Source organism: Pan troglodytes, chromosome 11 (genome assembly GCF_028858775.2).
Source record: "Pan troglodytes isolate AG18354 chromosome 11, NHGRI_mPanTro3-v2.0_pri, whole genome shotgun sequence".
In the NCBI taxonomy this organism is placed as follows: Eukaryota; Metazoa; Chordata; class Mammalia; order Primates; family Hominidae; genus Pan; species Pan troglodytes.
Window position 1 is genome coordinate 17168496 of NC_072409.2, and position 24938 is coordinate 17193433.

The window sequence follows — 24938 nt, forward strand, 5'->3', positions numbered from 1 at the left end:
ATGGGGCAATCAATTCATTCCGAAAAGATTAAATTCAAGAACAGTAGCTGAATCACCAGTTGCACCACTGCGGGCTCACTTTGTGTCTCAGACATGCCGGACCCAAGTACATGTGGGGAGCACAAAGCCCTCCAACTCAGAGGCCATCAGAGCTGGGAAAGCTGACATTATGCTGTCCACCCTACAGTGCAGAATGGACACTGGGGCCCAGAGAAAGGCATGCATTAGCCCAAGTCACCCAGCACTTTGTCACTGGCAAAGCCAGGACCCAAGCCCAGGCCTTCAGCTGCCTACCCTTGCCCACAACACCCACTGCTTTTCTCTGCCCTATTCTTAAATTGCTGATGTGGTCCCAGGCAGGGCAGACGAGAGCAGGCATATGGCAGGGGAGGGAGAGAGGGGAGGGGAAGCTGGCCAGCAGCAGGAACTGAGCCTGCCTGTGGTCTCCAACTTCACAAACCACATCAGGCTGAAATATGACACACGCTCACTCCGTTGAAAGCGAGGAGATATTTTTACTTAACATCCCCCGGCTGCCTAAACACTGGTCTCTTTTTTTCCCTTCCTCCCCAAAATGCATAACCCCTGGGACGTGCTTTTCTCTGTTTCTGCTGGCATTTTCTCAGGGAATAACCAAGGAGCAGGAGAGTGTCCAGTTTTCCTGGCTTCGCCAGATAGATTTCCAGAGCATAAGCTTGATTGATGAAAAGGGGGGACCAGTCCTGGCTGGGCTCTCACCTCACCACATGACCTTGCTGGGCAAGTCCTGTGTCCTTTTGGAGCCTAGATTCCCTGAAATGGAGGGGAGATTGACTTGCACTCGAGGGTCCTGTGGATGGCACAGGAAAGCATGAGTTTACAAACAGTCCTGGGAGGCCCCTCCAGGCCTCTCTGCTGCAGGGCTGAGCTCTCCAAGCTCTGCACACCGACACCCACCCCTCATAAAAGCATAACAAACTCCCTTACCAGTTCTCCTAATACCAGGACTAGAAAGAATTTTCAAGAGAATGTTTAGTGCTGTCATTAATAGCTATGGCTCTGTCGTCAGACCTCTGGAATCCTTGCACCATCACCCAATAGCCACACAACCCGGGGCATGTTATTCAGCCTCAGACTCAGTTTCCTCATCTGTAAAAGAAGATACTAGTATCTACCTCAGAGGAATGGTTGCAAGGAATCAATAAAGTAATTATGTTCCAGTGCTTGGTATATTAAAAGATAGCTTTTTTTGTCTTTTCTTTTTTTGTTTTGAGACAGTATTGTTCTGTCATCCAGGCTGGAGTGCAGTGGCATGATTTCAGCTTACTGTAACCTCCGTCTCCAGGGTTTAAGCAATTCTCATACCTCAGCCTCCCAAGTAGCTAGGATTACAGGCGCATCCCAGCACGTATTTTCAGTAGAGACAGGGTTTCACCATGTTGACCAGGCTGGTCTCAAACTCCTGGCTTAAGCCATCAACCCAACTCGGCCTCCCAAAATGCTGGAACTGCAGGTGTGAGCCACCATGCCCAGTTAAAAGATAGCTTTTTATTATTATCATGCAAACCAACATCTCTCCATTTTACACATGAGGAAACGGAGGCTCAAAGAGATAGGATTTGCCCAAGGTCACCCAAAGAACCAAGACTGGGGGTCCATTTCCAAGTCAGTGCTTCTAACTTCTCTCACACCTGTGGTCTCTGATAAGCAAATATACACACCCAGAGGCCGCAGACACAGGATGTAAAAGTTTTCTTAAAGAAAACCAGAGATCAGTGTCTCAGCAACGTACCACAGACCAAGCAGAAATCATCTCTATGACCCACATCACAAATGACCCAAACTATTCACATGGAGTAGGGGAAAGTGACCCACTGTCACTGGATGGCTAAAAGTGAAGGCATCCAATCAACGCGTTTGGCAGGAGTGCACACACCATTGTTAACAGTGGCGACCTCTGGGGAAAGAGGCGGGCTCGGAGGGATTCTTTAACAATTTTTGTTTGTTTTAAAACTCATGAAAAAGAAAAAAAAATTACAATGCTGAATACCTTAGCAACCTTCTCCAGTAGGTCTAGCCTGTTGTCTGCTTTTAGATGAAATTTATAGCAGGTTCTGAGACCTTCAGCTGGGCTTCCAGAATCTGCTACTCTGACCCATCCCAGTGGCCACTGCTCTAGTTCAGACCTGCAATCTACTTCACTTGAATCATGCAACAGCCTCCTCAGGGCCTTCCTGCCTCCAGATCAGCCTCGTTCAATGCATCCCCTACATCAGCCATTCAGAATAATGAGTTTTTAAAAATCACTGCTCTGTCAAAACCCTTTCTCAGCTCTTCATTGCCTTCAGGATGAGGTCCAAACCCTTAGCTTATAATCTAGTTCCATTTTCATTTAGAGTCTCAACCTCCCACCACCCCGCCCTTCTCCCATCCTCCACTCTAGCCACATGGATGGCTCAGAAAATCTCAGTGCCTTTGCACTAGTGGTTCCTGCTTCCCAGAATGTCTTTTCCCCCAACTCCTGTTTCTCCTGGTAAATGATTATTCATTCTGAGGTCTGGCTCACCTAGACAAAATTAGTCACTCCTCCTGCAGGCTGAAGTCACTCTTAATATGGCACAAAAGTGTCAAACAGTATAGATGGCAAGCATCTTGAGGACAGAGAGCTCTGTCCTCTTCCAAGGCTCTTTGGCCTCTCGCAGGGCAAGGCACAGAACACAGGCCCAGAGAAGTGCTGAAAGGAGGGAGGCGGGGAGGAAGGAAATGCCATGCGGGGCAAACCCTGCAGCCACCCCTCCTGGGAGCAGCCTGTTTCCAGGCTCATGTTAGTCCCTAATAAAAGGACTGTGGAAAATTCTGGAGTAAACTTTCCTTCCCTGATTCACACAGAAACCTTCTTTGCTGCTGTGTAACTCACCGAGTGCCAACCCAAGCTCCCCTGGCTGTTTACAATTTCCCTGGCATTTATAAATAGCATGGCCCCAGAAAGAAAAATGGAGTTTCAAAGGAGCTGAAAGCCGACCGTTCCCACCCCCATCCTTCCTCCTCTGTTTCCAAGCCTCTCCCCCTTAACAGCCCCAAGAAACACCAACCAGCACCCCCAAGTGTGTATGTACAGGGAATGCTTGTCCCTTTAGTAAACGGAACACCCAAGAAGGAGGCTAGAGTCCCTCCCAGCAAGGAGTTCGCAAACGGCAGACCGGAATTGGGTCTCAGCCCTACCCTGCCTCACTGTGTGACAATTAGCCCATCATAAACTCTCTGGGTCCTTGACTTTTCTCAACTGTGAAATGGAGATGGGGTAAGATTCTAGCAAGCTATGGTCGCCGTAAACGGCAGAGCGGTGAGAGGTCCTGGTGCCCTGGTCAGAAATGTGGTCCTGGGAGAACAGGACACACAGGATTAAGTGTTTGAAAAGTCCCCAGACGCCAAACAAAAGCGAAAGGCACCTCCCCAGAGGCCCCGCCTTCCACAAAGTCCAATTACCCTCAGGACAGCCCAGAATGAGTTCTGGGTGTTTTAAAGGTCCCTTCCATGCTCTGAGGAGGGTGTGAAGACAGGATAAAGCGACAGATGTCTGGGCAGACAAGGAGCTAGGAAGAAAGCCAATGTCTCCTGCTCACCCACACCCCCAGCCCCCAGCCTTCCAAGAACTGGGGCTTCCCCCTGGGCACTGCCCAGACCAGCCAGCCTGCACTGGACCAGAGGGAAGTTGCTGTTATTTAGGTTCTGGGGGGCTGGACCCCAGAAGACATGGGGGCTCAGGGAGAGGGGGTTCCAATCACTGTCTTCAACTCCAGAAGAAGCTTCCGTGTGAGTCAGGGAAGGGAACACTGCAGGGCCGGGGAGAAGCCAGCACCTACAGGTAGCAGGCGCCTGAAGATTTCAGACAGTATAAGGAAGAACTTTCTAACAGTCCCCAGAAAGAGGAAGCAGCCGGAGAGGAGAGCAGGCACAGGTATCGTCCAGGAGGCAAGGGTCCTCTGAGTGGACTCCCCAGCAGAGTCACCGCCCAGACCGTAGCTGGTGGTCCCCTGCATGCCCGGGTCAGACAACCCAAGTGCAGGGGTGACCCCGGGCCAGTTCCCCCATCCCGGGGGCGGGGTCGAGGTTATTAGCTCAGGTGCTAGCAGCACAGTGGAATCACGGGGTGGAGGCCTGGCCCCTCTCCTCTCCTGCTCCGGCGTCTCCCCATCCCCCAACTCCCATCCACACTCTTTGGTCCCTTGGAAGACGGGAAAAGTGAGCGAGGAAGCCCTTTTCCAGCGATGCCCCCGCGGCCGGGCCGAACACCAGGCGCGGGCGAGATAGGACCGGGAAGGAAGGGAGAGGAAGGACTCAAATCAGCCCGGGACCCCCAGATGCCCGGGGCCGGGGCCGCGCGCCTCCCCTACCTGCTGCTGCGGCACTGGAGACAGCGGCTGCTGGGTCCAGCTGCGCTCAGCTGGTTCCGGGCGGCGGGGCGGGGGCGTTGTGGTGCGCGCGGCCGGGGTGGGCAGGGCGCGGGCGGGAGCCGCCCTCGGGGCGGGGCAGCCGGGCAGGCGGGTGGGGGAGGAGCGCCAGGCCCTCCGGTCGGCTGCTGGGCGGGTGGCTCCAAGCTCGCCTTCGTCCAGGGGGACCCCTCGCTTCACCTCGCAGGAAGGCACCAAACCAAGCCCTCTGCTTTCCCCTGGAGGAAACTGAGGCCCGGAGCACGGTGGGGAGATCTGAAGAGGCCTAGGGTCGGGGAGGAGACCCAGGGCAGCTCCTGAGCTGGGCTGGGGCCAAAGAGCTCAGATGGGACGGGCAAGCGAGCAATGCTCAACTAGCACCAGCGGAGGCAGATTTCAGCCCTGGAGAGAACGGACTTCAGGAGGCAAAGGCCTCGAAGAGTGACATAGGCTGCACGCAAAGCAGGGGAGATTCCCTCCCACGGAAGGGAATAAGGAGGAAGAGCGATTCCCAGCTCATTCCGAATGAAGTAACGAAAATGCCAAGTGCATCCCTGGTCCTTAAAGTGGACCATTAAGCAGGCGCCTCGGAGTCAGAAGGCCTGGTTTGGAACCCCAGACATCGACTAGTCCTGTAACTTTGGGCAAGCGAGCTCACATATCTAAGTCTCCGTTTCCTCGTTTGTCAAATGGGCATCCTGAATTGCCGCTTCATGGGGCGGTTGAGAAGACTCAGTGAGAAAAAGACTCTCAGCACAATGACAGGGACTGTGGCTTCTGCATAAACGGAAGGGATGTTCTTATTAGTGTCATGGCAGATACTGTTTTAGGAGATTGAGGAAATCCACATTGGGTAGAAAGATGAGTGCAAGGTCAATTTTAAACAAATGTAATACTTTGTTGATCTCAACAACATCTCATATGCATTTGAGACGATAGCCGTTTAGAATGCAGCAAGGCATAAGACGGCCTCGCAGCAGTCCTGGTGCACGCATGAGTTCCCAGGACTTTTGGAGTTGCCGCGTGACTCCAGTTTGGAAGGATTCACACACTCCACAGGAGACTGCACCACATGACAGAGATGTCCATTCCCAGCCTGGGTGCTGGCAGCAGCCCCATGTTCAGCCAGGGTAAAACTCCCTCTTAACACAAGGTAAAATGTACTAGAGTCGGTAATTGCCGGGTGCTGGGGATCAGAGCAGAAAAGGCTGTTGTTTAAGTAGCACAGAAGCCAAGAGCACAGTGCTCACTCCCTGGTTTTTCCATTGAATAGCAGCCAGGGAAGCCACAGGACCCGGGGAATCTCGCCCTGGCTCTTCCTCCTGCCATTCTCTCTTTGTTCAACACCAGTAAATACAAGAACCATTTCTTGAATGCCTCATGCCATGCTGTGGGCTTCCCACGTATTACCGACTTTCATTCTCACCTCCCTACCGTAGGGCCTCCTAAGGGAGGCATTACCATGTGTATTTTTCAGATGAGCAGGCCAAGCCCACAGAAAGGGTTAAGTACTCTCTGGAGGTCACACTACTGATACTGTGCAGTCTGCTCTTCTATGCCTGAGTCCTTGGCCCTCGCTTCTTTGCTCAATGTCTTATGTCACACTCTGCCACCTTTCCTGGCTTGGGAAATTCTGCCCAGTTCCACTTTCTCTGAGAATACAAGCAAGGTATCCACCCCGCAGGGAGGCTCACACCATCTCTGCTACTCTCTGCTTTCTCCAGAGGCTGCCTGGGGCCCAATGCAAGGCTGCTGGGGAGAAAAGCAAAAACACAGGCTTATTTGGCTCTGGAATCTTTGATTACAAGCCCCGGCATACACATGCCTTGGAATTATCTAACATATCATTTCCAGCCCCAGCAACTGCTCTCAGACAAAGGGAGGTGGAACTCTGAATCTGTGTCCCCATAGAACTGGAGAATACCACATCACGATGGAGGAAACATTGGAGAATGTCTGCTCCAACTCCTCCCTTTAGAGATGGAGAAACTGAGGCCAGGAGAGCAAAAGGGTTCACATTCTAAGCTAGATCTAAGGTTCCACATTCTAAGCTGGGTCAGATGCCTACCCATAACCCTGTAATTGCTCCATTTGGTGGCTGGAGAGGAACATGAGAACAGGGTATCACCAGGAATCATTAGAAATGATAATGAAGATAATGATGATGATGATTGATTGATGATGATTGTGATGATGATAACCAATACTTACATGGGAGTGCTCCTCTAGGAACACTTCTAGAAATCTCCTGGTGCTTTGCTTTATGACTCAACATGTGTATTTTATAGCTGGCAGGATATATCAAGTCTGCCTTTCATGGATGCCTAGAAGTCTTCTTGGTATCCTGTCTTCATTCCTTTCTAGATACCTCTTTGTACTTCTCCCCCCATTGGATCTAGGTAAGGTAAGGCCTGTTTGTCCTGGATCCTCACCTCAGAGTGAATGTCTTGCTGATAAGGATCTCCTCTGATGGAAGAACTTTGATATCTTCTTTTGCCAGAAGACCACCTCCTTCCCAGAGTGAGCCTGGGGAGAAATGAAGGCCACACACAGGCCAGGCATTAGACAATCTGGGGGTACCTGCTCTCTCCTCTGAGAACACCTCTTCCCACCCAAGGGGATGGCCCTCACTTGCACCCAGGTTTGTACTGTAACCTTCCCCCACAACACAGTTGACAGCATGAGGAGTGGACGGCAGAAAAAAGCTGGACTATTAGAATTTGGAGCTGGAAGTTGAGACATGACAATCATGGTTAATTAACTGGGTCTGTGAGGACCAATGATCTCTGAAGGCCAAGGCTGCCATTTTGAGGTGGCCATCTTCCATCGTATTCACAGAGAAAGCCAGTGAGGCTCGTTAAATGACTAGAAGGGTGTGGCGAAACTCACAGAGGAGATGCCTGGGCTGGCCAGCCCAGGAGGCTTCAGGGTTCAGGGGCTCTTCTGATTACAGACCTCTCCTGGAGCTGGCTTCAGAAAGAGAAGTTATCAGCACAAGTATTTGTTGAGCTTCGAATGCCTTGTAGTTTGTCCCTAGAAGCAGAGGATGAGACAGGGATTTCATACAAGGGATTACTTGAGAGAGCACTCTCAGGAGATCCTGAAATATCCCATGGAACACTAGGGCAGGGGTGCAGCTGGGCCTCAGGATCAGACCACAAGCAGGACCTGAGTACTAAAGGGAACCCAGAAAGTACTCTCTCCCCCATCTTTCATCTCTGCCTGTCTGCTCACATCACACAAGCATTTCTGCTTTCCAGAAAATGGCTTTTACCAGCAGCAAGCTGGAATCTTTGTTTGTAGTCCACATTCTAAGTTGGATCAGATGCCTACCCTTTATCTAATTAACTCTGGCCCGAGTGACAGGGTCCTACCGCACAAACCTGGCTGCTCCCACTGTAATCTGTGGGTGGAGGGGGTGCACTTCCCAGAGAAAAGGGGAGGGGAAGCCTAGCAGAGACAACGGCTTGGATTCAGTCAGCCTTGAAAGGATGGAAAGAATAAGAGTGGAGGTGAGGAAGGGAACAGCATCTTCTGCTAAGAGCACAGAATAAGCAAAGGTGTGGAGGTCAGAGAAAGACAGAGCTGGAAGAAGGAAAGGAGACTGTTATTTTCTCCAGCCTTGGTCCCCTTTAGTGTTGTGCTAGTGTTGTGTTCTTAAGAACTGATTTAGTGTGTTTAGTGTTGTTTTCTTACGAACTGATTGCTCAATTTCCATGAATTTTTGTGGATTTTTTTGAGACAAGATTTCACTGTCACCCAGGCTGGAGTCAGTGGCACAAACATGGCTTCCTGCAGCCTTGACCTCTGGGCTCAAGCAATCCTCCTGCCTTAGCCTCCCAAGTAGGTGGGACCACAGGTACATCCCACCAGGCCTGGCTAATTTTTATGTTATTTGTAGAGATGAAGTCTCTCTATGTTACCAGACTGGTCTTAAACTTCTGGGCTCAAGAGATCCTCCCACCTCAGCCTTTGAAAGTGCTGGGATTATAGGAGTAAGCCATCACACCTGGCCAAATTTCCATGCATTCTTACAGCCAGCTGTATTAAGGCTGTATTAAGCACAGCCTTCAATAACAATCTATATAAACTTATAATTAAGTAAATTATAAATTGATATGGTCTGGCTCTGTGTTCCCACCCAAATCTCATCTCGAATTGTAATCCCCATAATCCCCATGTGTCAAGGAAGGAACCTGGTGGAAGGGAGGTGATTGGATCATGGGGGCAGTTTCCCCCATGCCATTCTCATGATGGTGAGTTCTCATGAGACCTGATTTTTTTTTTTTTTTTTTTTTTTTTGAGATGGAGTTTCCCTCTCGTTCCTAGGCTGGAGTGCAATGGCGCAATCTCGGTTCACCGCAACCTCCACCTCCCAGGTTCAAGCGATTCTCCTGCTTCAGCCTCCTAGTAGCTGGGATTATAGGCACCCGCAACAATGCCCGGCTAATTTTGTATTTTTAGTAGAGATGGGGTTTCTCCATATTGGTCAGGCTGGTCTCGAACTCCCGACCTCAGGTGATCCACCTGCCTCAGCCTACCAAAGTGCTGGGATTACAGGCGTGAGCCATCTTGCCCAGCCGAGACCTGATTCTTTTAGGAGTGTTTGGCAGTTCCTCCTTCACACACTCTCTCTCCTGCCACCACGTAAGACTTGCCTGCTTCCCTTTCCACCATGATTGTAAGTTTCCTGAGGCCTCCCAGCCATGCAGGACCGTGAGTCAATTAAACCTCTTTCCTTCATAAATTACCCAGTCTCAGGTATGTCTTTTATAGCAGTGTGAAAATGACTAATACATAAATAGAGGTAATAAATTCTCAAAACTTAGTACTTCATAATTATTTTACTATATTTCACTATTATCTGTGCTCTTAAGGTTATTTTCACCATTTATCTATATGGTAGAAATACTGTATAATTGTGTACAATTGCATTTCTGTTCGCAACTCCACACTCAGTGACATCATGCTGGTAGCCCAGTCCCCACGGTGGGAATATTTACACCATGGAGATCAGGAAAGGCTATAAATCAGGGTTTTCCTTCTCCCTCCACCAACAGCCTTTCATTTAACATTTACCAGCACACCACTGCTCAAAACCCTGGGCTTCCCCCATTCGACTCACTGCATTCAGATTGTCCATTTATGTGTATATCTCATTAGACTGGCAGCTCAGTGGAAGGAGAAAATGTGTTTGCTTGGTTTTCCGACATCATCCCAGTGTCAAATAGTGCTTGGCACAGAGCAGATGTTTAGCACGTTTTTATTGGATTAATGAATTGGTGAATGAGGAAAGTGACCACAGATGAGTTTGGTCAGATAGAGTGATTGGGGACACTACGTGAGAACTCAAGAGAGGGTTGCTCTTTGAATTTCAAGAGCCATTATTCTAGACATGTTCTGAATGCCCCAGGCAGGAATGTGTTTGTCCCACTATTTTAATGAGAACTTAAAACTTTGTGTTCCATATAAGCACTGCCAGCTCAGCCCTAAGACTTGGATTCCTAGCAGCTATGATTCTGTAATTATGCCCAATAAATGCCAGTAAGATGCTAAACAGCATAAGCATCAGTGACTTCACTGTTACACAGCAGAGGATTTCCCAGCTAGCCAGCCTCCCAGGTTAGATTTTTCAGGAAAGAGCAAAACTGCCTGGAGGTTCTTCCTCCACAGCTTAACAGAGCTGGCCCTATGACAGTGGCATGCATAATAATAACTAAAAGCATAATTATAACTGCCACATTCTGAGTGCTTACTCTATGCCGGTCACTTTATTATTTCAATTAAGCTTGACAATTGCCCTCTAAGTTAGGTATTCTTGTCTCCAATTTTACAAATAAAATAAATAGGCTCAAAAAGGATAAGTAATCTGCTTAAGCTTCCACAGCTAGGTGAGTGGTAGAGCTGGGATTTGAATCCAGGTCTGTCTCCAAAGCCCAGATTCTTTCTATAGCCAGAGTGAAAGAAGGCCAAGGGAAAGGTAAGGTCTTTTCCATGCTCCCTACTCAGGATCAAGAATTATTTAATTTCATCTCGACAATGTTAGGGTCTGATGTTAGGCCCCTCTCTGTACACTTCATATAATGGTTGACTACAACTCATTGTTTCTTTGTATGGAAGGTATTTGGAGCTGTTCAAGAAATGTGGAACTACTCTCAGAAAGATTGTGAACTGCTGTGCTTTAGAAACAAAAAGTAATTCATAAAATCCCTTAAACACACCCACACCAAAAAAATCTTGGAGATGGTGCTATTTTTGTACTCAGAGGCCTTGCAGGACAGGACACCCTGAGTTACTCAACCTCTCTGAGCCTTGGTTTCTTCCTCTGATGATAATATCCACTCAAAGAATTATGGGGAAATGAAATGAATTCTCTGTGTCAAGGCCTCAGGCATATAAAGGGCTCTGTCAACAGCGGCTGGTGTCATCATGGGAACCCCCTAGGTATGGGCGTGGAGGTGTTTAAGGTGAATGAGCTTGAGCCAGTGTGTCAGGGATACAGGGTACATCCACTGAGTTACAGGAGACCAAGCCATATGGCAAGATGGATGGGTCTTATAAAAAACGGGAGGAAACCATATTCATGGATGCCTGCTCTGGGCATTATCTCCTCCAAAGCTGACGACAAATTTCTCAGATTGGAACTACTCTCACTCCCAGTTCATAGATCGAGAAACTGAGGCACAGCAAGGTGAAATCTCTTATTTACATTTCACAACTAGGGATTGGCATAGCTGGGACTGGAACCCAGGTTTTGCTCCAAAGCCACTGCCTTTCATGTGGGGCTGGGAGCATGCCAGGCTGAATGAAGGCACTGGGCAGGAGGAAGCTGTCGCAGGCTCACACAGGAGACTGACACTGTTGGAGCAAAATCAAGACATTTCCTGTGGAGGGGCACAGGGGCCCACAGCCCTAACAGCCCATGCCTGCCAGGGATTTAGCAGGAAGAGCTGGCTTTTGTTCTAGATGAATCAGCCCAGCTGTTTCTGAAAGCCCAGCCCCACTCTTCTGGGCTCAGCGGACCAGAAGGCATTCAGCTGTCCCCGCAGGTCACCAGTGGGATGGGAGGGGGCAGTATTTTGTACAGTGGACTGCACCATTTACAGAGAGTTATATTATCACAACACCGAACAATGGGCTTTTCAAATGTTGTGCTGTTTCTTGGAGTTGAAACACAATCGGGCCAGCAATGCATTACCTTCTTAGGAATTTAGAGAAACTTAAAACAAACAAACAAACAAAAAAACTGATGATTGGATTAAAGTTTTAGTCCAAAGTTGATCTCCCTCCTTTCTCCTCCTCCCCTTCCACTTTCTCCTTCTTACATTCCCTTCTCCCTGTTCTTTTGCACTTCTGTTTCTTTTTCCTGGTTTTTCTCCTCTCTCATCACTGTTGTCAGCAGTAGCAGACTTTGCTGTGAAGTTCTAATAGCTTTGCCCAGGGAAGTAGAACATCCGAGTTCCACCCCATGTCTCCTCTACCTTGCAAATGACCCTGGGCAAGTCATCCACTCCTCTGAGTCTCCATTGTGTCATCGGCAAACTGGGACAATAGAACAAAGTAACTCCAAGAGAGATTATACCTGGCTCATAAAACCAGGAGCTTTTCCAGCCCCTGGTTGTGCTGCACTAGCCCCAGCACAGGTTTCCTGTCCCAGGGAGAACCAGAGAGCATTTGTCTCATAAGATCCATTCAATTGCCTTTCAAAACGTTAGCTCTTAGGTCAAGTCACTCTAGGTTGTCTTACTTTACATCTGGAATTTATAAGAATGTCTTCAAAAATGCACAGTGCAAATGCAATCACTTCACTTAATTTTTTCTCATACCAAAACCACCAACTTGAGAAATCAATACCTAATGAGCAAGAAGCACGTTTCCCCGATGGAGATTTCCTCTCCTCCTGAATGCTCCCCAAATTCTGAGGCTGAGGCAGTCCCAGCGAGAAGGGGTTCATCCTGCCACACCAAGCAGGCAGTCTAGAGTTTTGTTTTCTCCCTGGCGCAGTCTTGCTGCTTTGACCTTGACCTCAGCCAGATGACCCTGCAGATCCAGGTCTCTAGGTGAGCCCCCTTGGGGTCTCAGGGAGCTGTCCAGCTTCCTCTGTGCTTAGTCCAGACTCATGCTCAGCTTCTCACACAGCCATTCTCCAAAGTCTTAGCTGGCTAGAAATCTTATATCAAATTTGTTTGTATACCTGTCCCTCTTTCTTGTCTCCAGATGCCCTACATGTCCCCCTGTAGGGATAGGGGAGGAGCCTTTAAACAGTTTAAGGTGAAGTACCCCAGAAAGACTTTCAAGCCTGTTTTTCCCTAGAGCTGAAGAAGAAAAGCAGTTAAATCTTCAGCAGCAAGCTGTGATCTCTCTTTTAAAGTATACTACTTGATCATGGCATAAAATATTAATACAGCAGATGCAGTCTGGCTTTATGAGACCCACGAAAGGCTCTGGGAATCCCCAGTGCCAACAGTCACGGGCTGGTAAGCTCTATGTTTTATCACTAATCCAGACAAGCTCTGAGCTTCTTTAGCCTGGCGTTGGTGGCCACACATGATCTGGCCTTGCTTTAACCCTCCAGCCTCATCTCATCCCCTTCCCACCTGAACCCCATGCCCCTATGCCACAGAATCCTGCTGGTTCCTGTCAGGTCATGCTTTGTATCACCCCAAAACCTTCAAACCTTGGCACCCCAGCTGTCTTTCTTGGGACTGCCTGTCCTAATACTTTCCCCCTGTTTAACTCTCCTTTATTTTTTCAGGCTCAGTTTTAGAGGACCCTCCTTGCAAAGCCTTCCCTGTCTCCTCCAGGGTGTATTACATTAGCAGCCCCTCCGTGGTTTCACAGTTCCTTGCACATGCCTCCATCATAGTACTTCCTGGACCATTCTGCTGAAATAGGCTCCCCTGTCTCGTTATTCTCCGCTCCAGAACTCTGCTTAATTCCCTTGTAAGTGATGGTTATTTGTAATGATTTCATTACTGGGTTGTTTACCATCTCCCACGCTAGACTTCGAGCTCCCTGAGGGCAGGGCCAGATTTCTCAATCTCTGCTTCCTGTGAAAATGCCCAGCACAGCACCCTGGACAGATCAGACCCTCAATACGTACTGAATTGAATGAATTGCACTGACACTTATCACACTGTGGTATACTTACCTGTTTATGTTTCTAGCTGTATCAGTGAATCCCTCATGGGCAGGGACCAAGTCTTGTTCACTATTATGCTCCCAGTGCCCGACACAGAACTTGGTATACATTAGGAGACTAGTAAATGTTGAATGAATGAATAGATGAATGAAATGAATAAAAAGATGAACTAACATGAAGGCAGGATGAACAGATGATCAAAAAAGAAATTCCAAGTAATCTTTCTGAAGAAACTAATTGATATTTTTTATTTTTACTATTTGAAATAAATATCAGTCTCTTCTCTTGATTCTGCTCACTTACGCTGCTGGGAAAAAAAAAAAAACTTATAATAGAATTGGTCAAGGCTAACCTTTAAAAAACAATCACCACAGAAATCCAATAACTGGAGTAGCCTTTTAATGAGTAGGCAAGATGTTGATATCAATTTACGTTAATTAGTAGGGCTAAGATACCTTCTCAAAATGTCTGCTTCTGCAATCTTCCAGATTTGTATCAGATATCACCCCTTAGTCTTTCCAAGTTTCGTATTTAAAAAAAAATCAGTAACTACTTAAATATCTTCTATATATATATATATATATATATATATATATATTTTTTTTTTTTTTTTTCTGATAAGGAGTCTCACTCTGTCGCCCAGGCTGGAGTGCAGTGGTGCAATCCTGACTCACTGCAACCTCCTCCTCCTGGGTTCAAGCAATTCTCATGCCTCAGCCTCCTGAGTAGCTGGGATTACAGGCACACACCACCACGCCCAGCTAATATTTGTATTTTTAGTAGAGACAGGGTTTCACCATGTTGGCCAGGATGGCCTCGGCCTTGAACTCCTGGCCTCAAGTAATCTGCCTGCCTCAGCCTCTCATTCAATATAGTCCTTATCTTTAAGTAAAGTAGCCATATTTCCCCAAGTTCCCTGAAATCAGAGCACAGCACCAGATATAGGACTGACAAGAGTCTGACACTGTAAACCGAGGACTGCCCTAGAACACTCCGGATGGGTAGTCAGCACACCCACAGATGTTTCTATTTTTACACAGTTGTGATCATCACATTTAAGCAATTATAGACTATCGTTTTTTCCTCCTTACATTATTAAGCAAACATTTTTCCATGTTGCCATATGTTCTTTATACTTTTTCTGAACAAGTCATTTAACCTCCTGAGCCTCTGGCTTTTTGTTTTGTTTCATTTTTTTGTTTTGTTTTGAGACAGGGTCTCACTCTGTTACCCAGGCTGGAGTGCAGTGACGCAATCTTGGCTCACTGCAACTTCCACATCCCAGGTTCAAGTGATTCTCCTGCCTCAGCCTCCTGAGTAGCTGAGATTACAGGTGCACACCAACACGCCCACCTAATTTTTCTATCTTTAAGTAGAGATGGGGTTTCGCCATGTTGGCCAGGCTGGTCTCGAACTCCTGACCTCAAGTGATCTGCCTGCCTTGGCCTCTCAAAGTGCTGGGATTACAGACGGGAGCCACCACATCTGGCTGAGCCTCAGTTTTCTCACCTGTAATCACTTCATCTCCAGGGAACCTCCCCTAGAATTCTTGAGAGTTCAATGAGCTAATGGAAGGGGTTATTCTAGCAAGTGAGAGTACAGGCTTTCAGGGGTCACATACCTTCGTGGAAGCCTGGCTCTGAAAATTCCTTATTAGGTTCACTTTAGGAAGTTACTTATCATCTTTGATTCCCGATTTTCTCATTTGCAAACTGGAAATTATAGTGCCTTATGAAGAGAATTGGTATGTGGATTAAATGGGCTTTTTAAAATGTATGTGTAATATTTGACCTAATGCCTGACACATGGTAGGTCTTAATAAATTATAGCTACTATTATTATAGTTACTATTAACTATCATACTTTTCTTTTCCATGGAGTATATATATAATGATTACTTGAACTTTATCAAATGATTTCCTGTTTCTTACTCTTTTTTTAATGGATAAATAATAGTTGTACATATTTTGGGGTACATATGATATTTTGACACATGCATATACAATGTGTAATGATTGAATCAGGGTAATTTGGATCTCTATCGCCTCAAACATTTATCTTTTTTGTGTTGGGAACATTACAGATCTTCTGTTCTAGCTATTTTGAAATATACAATAAATTATTGTTAATTATAATTTACTGTACTATCAAATTCTAGAACTTATTCCTTTTTTTCTTTTTCTTTTTTTGAGATGGAGTCTCATTCTGTTTTGCCCAGGCTGGAGTGCAATGGCACGATCTTGGCTCACTGCAGCCTCTACCTTCTGGGTTCAAGCGATTCTCCTGTCTCAGCCTCCTGAGTAGCTGGGACTACAGATGTCCGCCACCACGGCCAGCTAATTTTGTTGTTGTTGTTGTATTTTTAGTAGAGATGGGGTTTCACCACGTTGGCCAGACTGGTCTCAAACTCCTGACCTCAGGTGATCCACCTGCCTCAGCCTCCCAAAGTGCTGGGATTACAGGCATAAGCCACCGAGCCCAGCCTAGAACTTATTTATTTTATCTGACTGCATTTTTGTAGCCTTCAGCCGACTTCTCTTCATCCTCTCTTCCTCCTTACCCTCCCCAGCCACAATTCTACTTTCTACATCCTCGAGACCCATGGTTTTCACTCTCACAGATGAGTGGGAACATGCAGTATTTGTCTTTCTGTGCCTGGCTTATTTCACTTAACATAATGACTTTCAGTTCCACCCATGTTGCTGCAAATGACAAAATTTCATTCTTTTTAATGGCTAAATAATATTCAAGTGCATATATACATCACGTTTTCTTTTGGCTCCTTACTCCTATAGGTAATTTCTGCAAGGTATATCCTCAGGCATACAATGTTTTTCTTCTCAAAAAAAGAAAATCTCTTCAGATTAAACAGATTAAACTCCCAAGAAGAGCTAGCACAGGCACATAGCCTTCCCCTCCCGCTTTTACTTAGTGAGCTCTTGATTTCTTAAGACCCAGTTCAAAATATCTTCCTCTAAAAAGGCTCATTTGACCCCCGAAGAGAGTAGATCTCCCCCAGCCCCACTTTACCGAGAACTCACCATCTCTCTCATAGGTATCTCTAAGTCCTCTCCCTCCAAACAATTCCCTCATGACCCCAGAAGGATTTTTCTGGAAATCATGTAAAGCACTGTGTGGGAAAACAGAATTTCTTGATGTCTAGTTAGAGTGTAAATTGATGCAAGATGAAAAAGGACAATTGGAACAGCTATTCTCTATGATCCAGCAGTTCCACCCCCAGGAATTTTTCCTACAGATGTACTCAAATGGGCAAAATGGCATATTTACAAGTTATTAATCATTGCTTGCAATAGCAAAATAATGGAAATCACCTAAAGGTTCACCAAAAGATTTATTTAAATAAATCATAATACATGCATACAGTAGAATGCCGTTCCATTATAAACAAAGAAAGTGGAAATCCTTATGTAGTAAAATGGGGGCATTCTCAAGCTATATCTATATTTTTATGTGTATGGACTATCAGCATATATGTTAAAAATAAAGAGGGGAAAGAATAGATACATGAGCTAGGCATGGTGGCTTATGCCTGTAATCTCAGCACTTTGGGAGACTGAGGCGGGAGGACCACTTGAGGCCAGGAGTTTGAGACCAGCCTGGGAAACACAGTAATATCCCGTCTCTATAAAAAATACAAAAATTAGCCAGGCATCGTGGCGCACGCCTACTCCCAGATACCCAGGGACTAGGTGGAAGGATCACTTGAGCCCAGGAAGTTGAGGATGCAGTGACTGTTGTGCCACTGCACTCTAGACTGGGTGACATAGCGAGACCCTGTCTCAAAAATAAATAAATGGCTGGGTGCGGTGGCTCACACCTGTACTCCCAGCACTTTAGGAGGCCAAGGCGGGCAGATCACAAGGTCAGGAGATGGAGACCATCCTGGCTAATATGGTGAAACCCTATCTCTACTAAAAATACAAAAAATTAGCTGGGCGTGGTGGCGGGCGCCTGTAGTCCCAGCTACTCGGGAGGCTGAGGCAGGAGAATGGTGTGGACCCAGGGGGCAGAGCTTGCAGTGAGCCGAGATCACGCCACTGACTCCAGCATGGGAGACAGAGAGAGACTTTGTCTCAAAATAAATAAACAAACAAATAAATAAATAAAATGAAGATATATGTATTTGCTTGTACTTACGTAAAATACTTTTGTAAGGGTATATAAGAAACTGGTAACACTGGTCACCTCTGGGGAGAATACTAGGTAGCTGGCAGGCGGGGCAAAAGGAGATTTTTCTGTGTATATCCTTTTGTTGCTTTTGAATTTTAAACTAGATATATGTATTAGCTATTCAAAATAATAATAATAACATTAGAAATAAAACGTGGTGGAGACACAAACATATTGCTATGTGTGCTCATTGCTAAAAGGGCTAGCAGAAGAATTCATCTTTGGGAGAAAATTGCTCTTTTAGGGGAGAGAAAAATCTTTCTAAAGGTCTTTTGGTTGTGCAAAGCCAAAGACAAGAGCCTGGTCTGGAGAAGAAAGGTTAAAATCATCCCAAAGAGAAGTATGACCTCTTTAGGTAAAGAGGCTCTGCTTTTAAATAATTCTTTCCTCCTGTGTGGTGGCCCCAGAGACAGGAGTCTGAGGGAGTAGGAACTTGGGAGAGAGAAAAGGGAAGAGAAAGAACTTACATTTAAATAAGAATGAAACCCAGGACTGAGAGACTCTGTAAATGGTATAAAGCCGAAGGCATTCAGAGCAGGTGATCTTGTTTCACGGGAAGCCAAGTCTTGCTCTTACGCATGTAGCAGGCTGTGGAGGCTAAAACTGTGTTAGGATCAAAGCTGAGCTGTTTTGTAGTTGCTTCCCTTTCTTTGCCTACCTGCCACAATTTTTGCCCCAACTGTATTATGCAGTTTGAAGGCTGAGTGCTCCTGACCGCTTAAGGAAAAGGAAATGATCTTTTTTCTTTTTTGGCTTGTTTTAATTGCTGATGATCCAGACTCTAGATTTAATAGGTCATCAAGTCTTCTGCTAAAGAACGAGAGAACAGAGGAACTGGTAGAGAGAAAGAAGGAAGTACTATTGAGGAAGCCAAAAAAGGAGAAAGAAGAATTTTCTCAAAAGAGTAGGAGACCAGAGGAAAGGAGAAGAAGAAAGTGAAGGGAGGGTCACCCCAAGAGCCCTGCCAGCCTGGGAGCTGATGTAGGGTAGTTTACCAAAAAGGAAGAGGACCTGAAGCTCAGTGGAGACAGGTGAATGGAACCAGCAAAGAAGGGTTTCAAGGGACATTGTTTGAGCAACAAGGAGCAGGATGAGACTTGAGTCATTGTCACAGATCTCTCAGCCATAACCAGAGAGAGAACCGCCAGTTCCTGCACCAAATAGAGAGAGAACCGCCTGTTCCTGCACCAAATTCATCTACACACTTTGTTTCACTGTGGGCAGCTGGTAAATATGTCACTCCATTAGCAGTGAACACACTGATGCCTGCCAAGCTGGAGAGATGCCCACTCATACCATATAACTTCGAGATGAACCTGTCCCGTGACTCCAGGTTGCTGATACCTACATAATGCTGCAGGACAAAACCTATAAGCTCATAGCAGGGGAATGGGGCTCTGGGCCCAGAGCAGTGGTGACAAGAAAGCTCTGGGCCTCTGTACTTGGTAAGGGAAAGATAACAAGAAATATGGGAGCTGAACTGAACAAGCTCAAACCCTCCTGAGAGGAGACAATGGCTAATGGCACCACTGTTACAAATAGATAGGGACAATCTGGATGGCAGTTGTCTGACAAATCTGACAACATTACTCACCTGCTTAAAACCTGTCAAGGGTTATGCAATGGACTGGAAGCTTGTGACCACCAAAATTTGTAGGCTGACATTCTAACCCCAATGTGATGCTATTTGGAAGTGGGGCCTTTGGGAGGTAATTCGGTTATGAGAGTGGAGCCCTCATGAATGGGATTAGTGCCCTTATAAGAAGAGGCTAAAGACCCAGCTAGCTCTCTTCCCACCACGTGAGGCACAATGGAAGCTGGTAGTCTGCAACCCAGAAGAGGGCTCTCACCAGAGCCCAACTATGCTGGCACCCTGATCTTAGACTTCCAGCCTCTAGAACTGTGAGAAATAAATGTCTTTTGTTTATAAGCCATCCAGTTCATGGTATTTTCCTATAGTCCCCCCAAACTGACTAAGACAAGCTACTTTCCACCTCCAGGGTAAATTCTGAATTTCTTACCCTGGTGTATCAGTCAGGAAAAGTTAGGTTATATTATAGTAACAAATTGGCCCCCCGAAATCCTAGTGTCTTAATACAGCAAAAGTTTATTTCTTGCTCATGACACATATCCAATGCATGTGCTCCACATAATCACTCATGGACCCCAGACTGATGCAGGGGCCACCATATTGAAGTTGCACTTGGAAGACGTGGCTGCCTTGTTCATTACAGTGAGGCAGGAAAGCTAAGGGAGAGCTCACACTCACTCTTTTATGCTTTAGCCCAGAACTAACATGTGTGGCTTTTGCCTATAGCCCATTGGTGAAACTAGTCATGTGGTTCCTCCAACTGCCAAAAGACTAGGAAATGTGGAAAGTAGGTAGATAGATACTTGGTGAACAGTAAATGTCTCCGTCATATGTGGCATTCAAGATCTTTTGAAATCTGCCTCCTGGAGCCCCTCCAGCTTCATTTCCTGCCACTGTCCACCTTCCCAAACTCATAATCCACCACTGGCCACAGGAGTCTTCTCCCAACTCCCCAAGCGTGTCCTTGAACCATCACTCCCCCATACGTTAGCTCACGCTGGTTTCTGAACATATAATGCCCTTTTTCTACCTACTCCAACTGTCAAAATTCTACTTCTCCTTTTAAGCCCAGCTCAAATGCTACCTTCCCCATTTCTTATCCCTGGGGTAAAATGAATTGACCCTTCCTGGTTTGGCCACATCTCTTTTTATATACGCCCATCAACACTTAACTTCTATGGGACTGACTTCCTGGCATTTTTTTTTTTACAGTGCCTGGTACATAGTGGGCACTGAATAAGCATTTGTTGAATAAATGCTTCTAATTTTTCAAATTATACTTGAATTGTTTGTATGTCTTTTGTTTGTTTGTTTGTTTTGGAGACAGAGTTTTGCTCTTGTCGCCCAGGCTGGAGTGCAATGGCATGATCTCGGCTCACTGCAACCTCTGCCTCCCGGGTTCAAGTGATTCTCCTGCCTCAGCCTCCTGAGTAGCTGGGATTACAGGTGTCTGCCACCACGCCCGGCTAATTTTTTTGTATTTTTAATAGAGACAGGGTTTCACCACATTGGCCAGGCTGGTGTGGAACTCCTGACCTCAGGTGATCTTCCTGCCTCGGCCTCCCAAAGTGCTGGGATTACAGGTGTGAGCCATCGCGCCTGGCCATTTGTATGTCTTTCTCCACACCCATTCACCTACCCTCAACACCTCCATTTGTCCATTACCTACCAGCATCAGCACATTCTTCAATGTTTAGAGGCGATATAACAATATTCTTATATTTAATTTAGAATGATGATTTTAAAAATAATTGCAAATGAGTTGTTTAACAATGAACATCAGGCTGGGCACGGTAGCTCACGCCTATAATCCTAGCATTTTGGGAGGCCGAGTTGGGTGGATCACTTGAGGCCAGGAGTTCGAAACCAGCCTGGCCAACATGGTGAAACTCTGTCTCAACTAAAAATAAAAAAAATTAAAAATTAAAAATTAGCCAAGTATGGTGACAGGTGCCTATAATCTCAGCTAATTGGGAGGCTGAGGCAGGAGAACCACTTGAACCCGGGAGACGGAGGTTGCAGTGAACTGAGATCATGCCACTGCACTTCAGCCTGGGTGAAGAGTGAGAATCCATCTCAAAAAAAAAAAAAAAAAAAAAAAAAAAAGAACATCAGCTGTATGTATGTTATACTTCAATTCAAAAATTTACTTAAAAAAACAAACAGGGCCGGGTGCAGTGGCTCATGCCTGTAATCTCAGTATGCTGGGATGCCGAGGCAGGAGGATAGCTAGAGCTCAGGAGTTTAAGACCAGTCTGGACAATGTGGCAAAACCCCAACTCTACAAAAAAAATACAAAAAATTAGTCAGGCATGGTGGCAAGTGCCTGTAGTCCCAGCTACTTGGGAGGCTAAGGTAGGAGCCAGACCTGTCTCAAAGCACACACACACACACACACACCCCAAACAGGCACGATAAGCAAAAAAGGGAAGGATTGGAGGGGCGTGGTGGCTCACACCTGTAACCCCAGCATTTTGGGAGGCCGAGGCAGGTGAATCATGAGGTCGGGAGTTCGAGACCAGCCTGGCCAACATGGTGAAACCTCATCTCTACTAAAAATACAAAAAATAAGCCAGGCATGGTGGCACATGCCTGTAGTCTCAGCTACTTGGGAGGCTAAGGTAGGAGGATGGCTTGAGCCTGGGAAGTAGAGGTTGCAGTGAGCCAAGATCACACAGCTGCACTACAGCCTGAGTGACAGAGCCAGACCCTATCTCAAAGCACACACACACACACCAAACAGGCGTGATAAGCCAAAAAGGGAAAGATCGGCTGGGCGCCGTGGCTCACGCCTGTAATCTCAGAATTTGGGAGGCCAAGGCGGGCAAATCACAAGGTCAGGAGTTCGAAACCAGCCTGGCCAACATGGTGAAACCCCGTCTCTACTAAAAATGCAAAAAATTAGCTGGGCATAGTGGCGGGCACCTGTAATCCCAGCTACTCAGGAGGCTGAGGCAGGAAATTCACTTGAACCCAGGAGGCGGAGGTTGCAGTGAGCCAAGATTGTGCCACTGCACTCCGGCCTGGGCGACAGAGTGAGACTCCATCTCAAAAAAAAAAAAAAAAAGAGAAGGATCTAGAGAGTAAATTGCACAAATGCAAAGGTACTTCCAGAAGATATAGTCATTGGTGTGTGAGTTTTGTAACAGCATCTGTAGACAAATGTATGAAAGTACGAACAGAGCTAGCTCAAGCAACAGGGAGCCAAAGGCTAGACTTACATCCCGGCTTCAGGATAAGGTAGCATCATCTCCAAGTTCTATGGGAACCACACAGCCCTCTTTCTTCTCTCATCTGTTTCTCCCTGAGCATAGACGTCATTATTCTCACTCACTAAAAAACCAGCTTTTTTACTTCTCAAGAAACAGCCACTTGAATCATCAGCCAAAGCCACCTAGTTTCCATTTCTTTCAAGAAAGCAGCAGCCATTTTCTTTCCCTAATTTCAAGAACACAGAGAAGGACTCTGATTGGCCCAGCTTGCTCACGTGCCCACCTGGTCCAATCACTGGTGACCAGGGCAGAAAGTCCCCAGGTATACATGTGGCTATTTCTCACCATGACCTTATTTATTGAGGAATCAGACACCAGAAAACAGGAAGTGGAAAAAATATTGCTGCCCAAACCAGAAAGGAGAACCAGTCTTGAGAAAGTCGTATCAGAGAGAAAGAATAGATAAATAGAAATATATCCTCTGAAAAGAAGGGATGATAAGGACATGTTATTTGGGAAGGAATTAAGTGGCATGAACCACTTCATGGTTACTTTCTTGCATCTTATTTATTTATTTATTTATTTATTTATTGAGACAGGGTCTCAGGCTGTCACCCAGGCTGGAATGCAGTGGCACGATCATGGCTCACTGCAGCCTCCACCTCCCAGGCTCAGGTGATCCTCCTGCCTCAGCCTCCCAAGTAGCTTGGACCACAGGCACATGCCACCATGCCTGGCTAAATTTTTGTATTTAAAAAAAAATTTTTTTTTTTGTACAGACCGGGTTTCACCATGTTGCTCAGGTTGGTCTCAAACTCCTGGAGTCAGGTGATCCACTCACCTCAGCCTCCCAGAGTGCTGGGATTACAGGTGTGAGCCACCACGCCCAGTCTCTTGCATCTCCTTAGACATCATCCTGCCTGCACCTCTGTTGCCAAGTCCTATCAAGTCTATCTCCTCAATCTTTTGAAATAAGCCCCTCCTCACCATCTCCCATTGCCTCAGCTCCTAGGTTATCATCTTACATCTAGATTGTCACAAAAGTCTCCTAACTGGCCTCAGTGCCCCCAATCTCATCTCGTGCTAATCATCCACTACACGATGGCCTCTAAATGATCTTTCTTAAAAACATAACCCTGTCATTTCCCTGCCTAAAAATCTTCAACAGCCCCCATCACCTTCCAAACCTCTTAGCACAGCCTCCAAGGCCTTCCTTGATCTAGCACCAGCCTCACCTACTCGCCTTCTTTCCCAGACACCAGGGCTTCTCCCCTGCCCACCCCACCAATAATCTATGTTTGTGTGTCTTCTAAGGCATTTGCTCTCTCTGTTCCCTCTGCCTAGGATGCCTTTCCCATTTCCATGACCTCTACCTGGTCGTGTTACTTATCCTTCAAGGCCCAGTTCAATGTCCTCCTTGCCTCTGAATGCCTCCATATTGTATCCATTTTTAGCTTTGGATACACCTGTTCCCCTGCTGTGTTCTTTCAGAGCAGTAACCAGATCTCATGTATTTTCAAACCCCCAGTTTCAAGCCTAGGTCTTGACCCATAGTAAGACTCAATAAATTTATGGAAGGAAGGAGGGACGAGATGGGGAAGGGAGAGGAGGAGAGAAAAAGGAAAGAAGGAAGGCAAGAGAAGGGAAGTGAAGGAAGGGAAGGGAAGAAGGGAGAAGGAGGAAGATGAAAGAGAGGAAGATGAAAGAGAGGGAGGGAGGATTAAGGAAAGAGACAAGGGCTTGGGTGTGGTGGTGCACACCTGTAATCCCAGCTACTCAGGAGGCTGAGGCAGGAGAATCACTTGAACCTGGGAGGCAGAGGTTGCAGTGAGCCGAGATTGCGTCATTGCACTCCAGCCTGGGCAACAGAGTGAGACTCTGTCCCCCCTGCTAAAAAAAAAGAGTCAAGGGCTTGAAGTTATAACAATTGTTTTCTTCTTTATGTATCACTGGCTAACGGGGATACTTTACAGCACTTCTCTGAGACTCAGTCTCCTCCTTTATAAAATAACATCTGTCCTATCTAACTCCCTTTGTTGGGATCAAATAAAGGAGAGAATGTGGAAGCACCTTATTCATTTCTATGCAAATACATAGCATAGCATATACATACTCTCCTAATGAACTGAAGACTGCCCCTCTTCATGGATGGCCTTCATTGGTGAGACTCCCTTGCAGTGGCGGGGTGTGGTGGGCACTGGGGGTGGTGGGGGGGTGGTGAGGTTGCTTTACCTGGGCTTTATCAGTGACCCATTACCAGAATCTTGTGAGTCAAGTAGGGCTAACATTGGGGTTCATTAGGATCCCAGTGTAACAACTAAGTCAATTTGATTATTTGATTTGGTGATTTGATTATTCTATTTTGGATGCTTTTTGTACTTATTTTAAATCTT

At 46.5% G+C, this 24938-nt stretch overlaps 1 protein-coding gene across 20 annotated transcripts in view; it reads right to left on the minus strand.

Moving 5' to 3' along the window:
• GSN (gelsolin) overlaps positions 1–24938 on the minus strand; it is a 131707-nt gene that overhangs the window by 60443 nt on the left and 46326 nt on the right. For 13 of the 20 annotated variants that reach the window (XM_024345862.3, XM_054659036.2, XM_024345861.3 and 10 more), the window contains exon 1: positions 4374–4695. The gene's annotated coding sequence lies outside the window, so the exon portion shown is untranslated. Of the gene's footprint in view, positions 1–4373; positions 4696–6841; positions 6936–7298; positions 7443–24938 lie in introns of those variants that run through there. The other 7 variants (XM_063788389.1, XM_063788381.1, XM_063788379.1 and 4 more) reach the window with 1 other exon arrangement.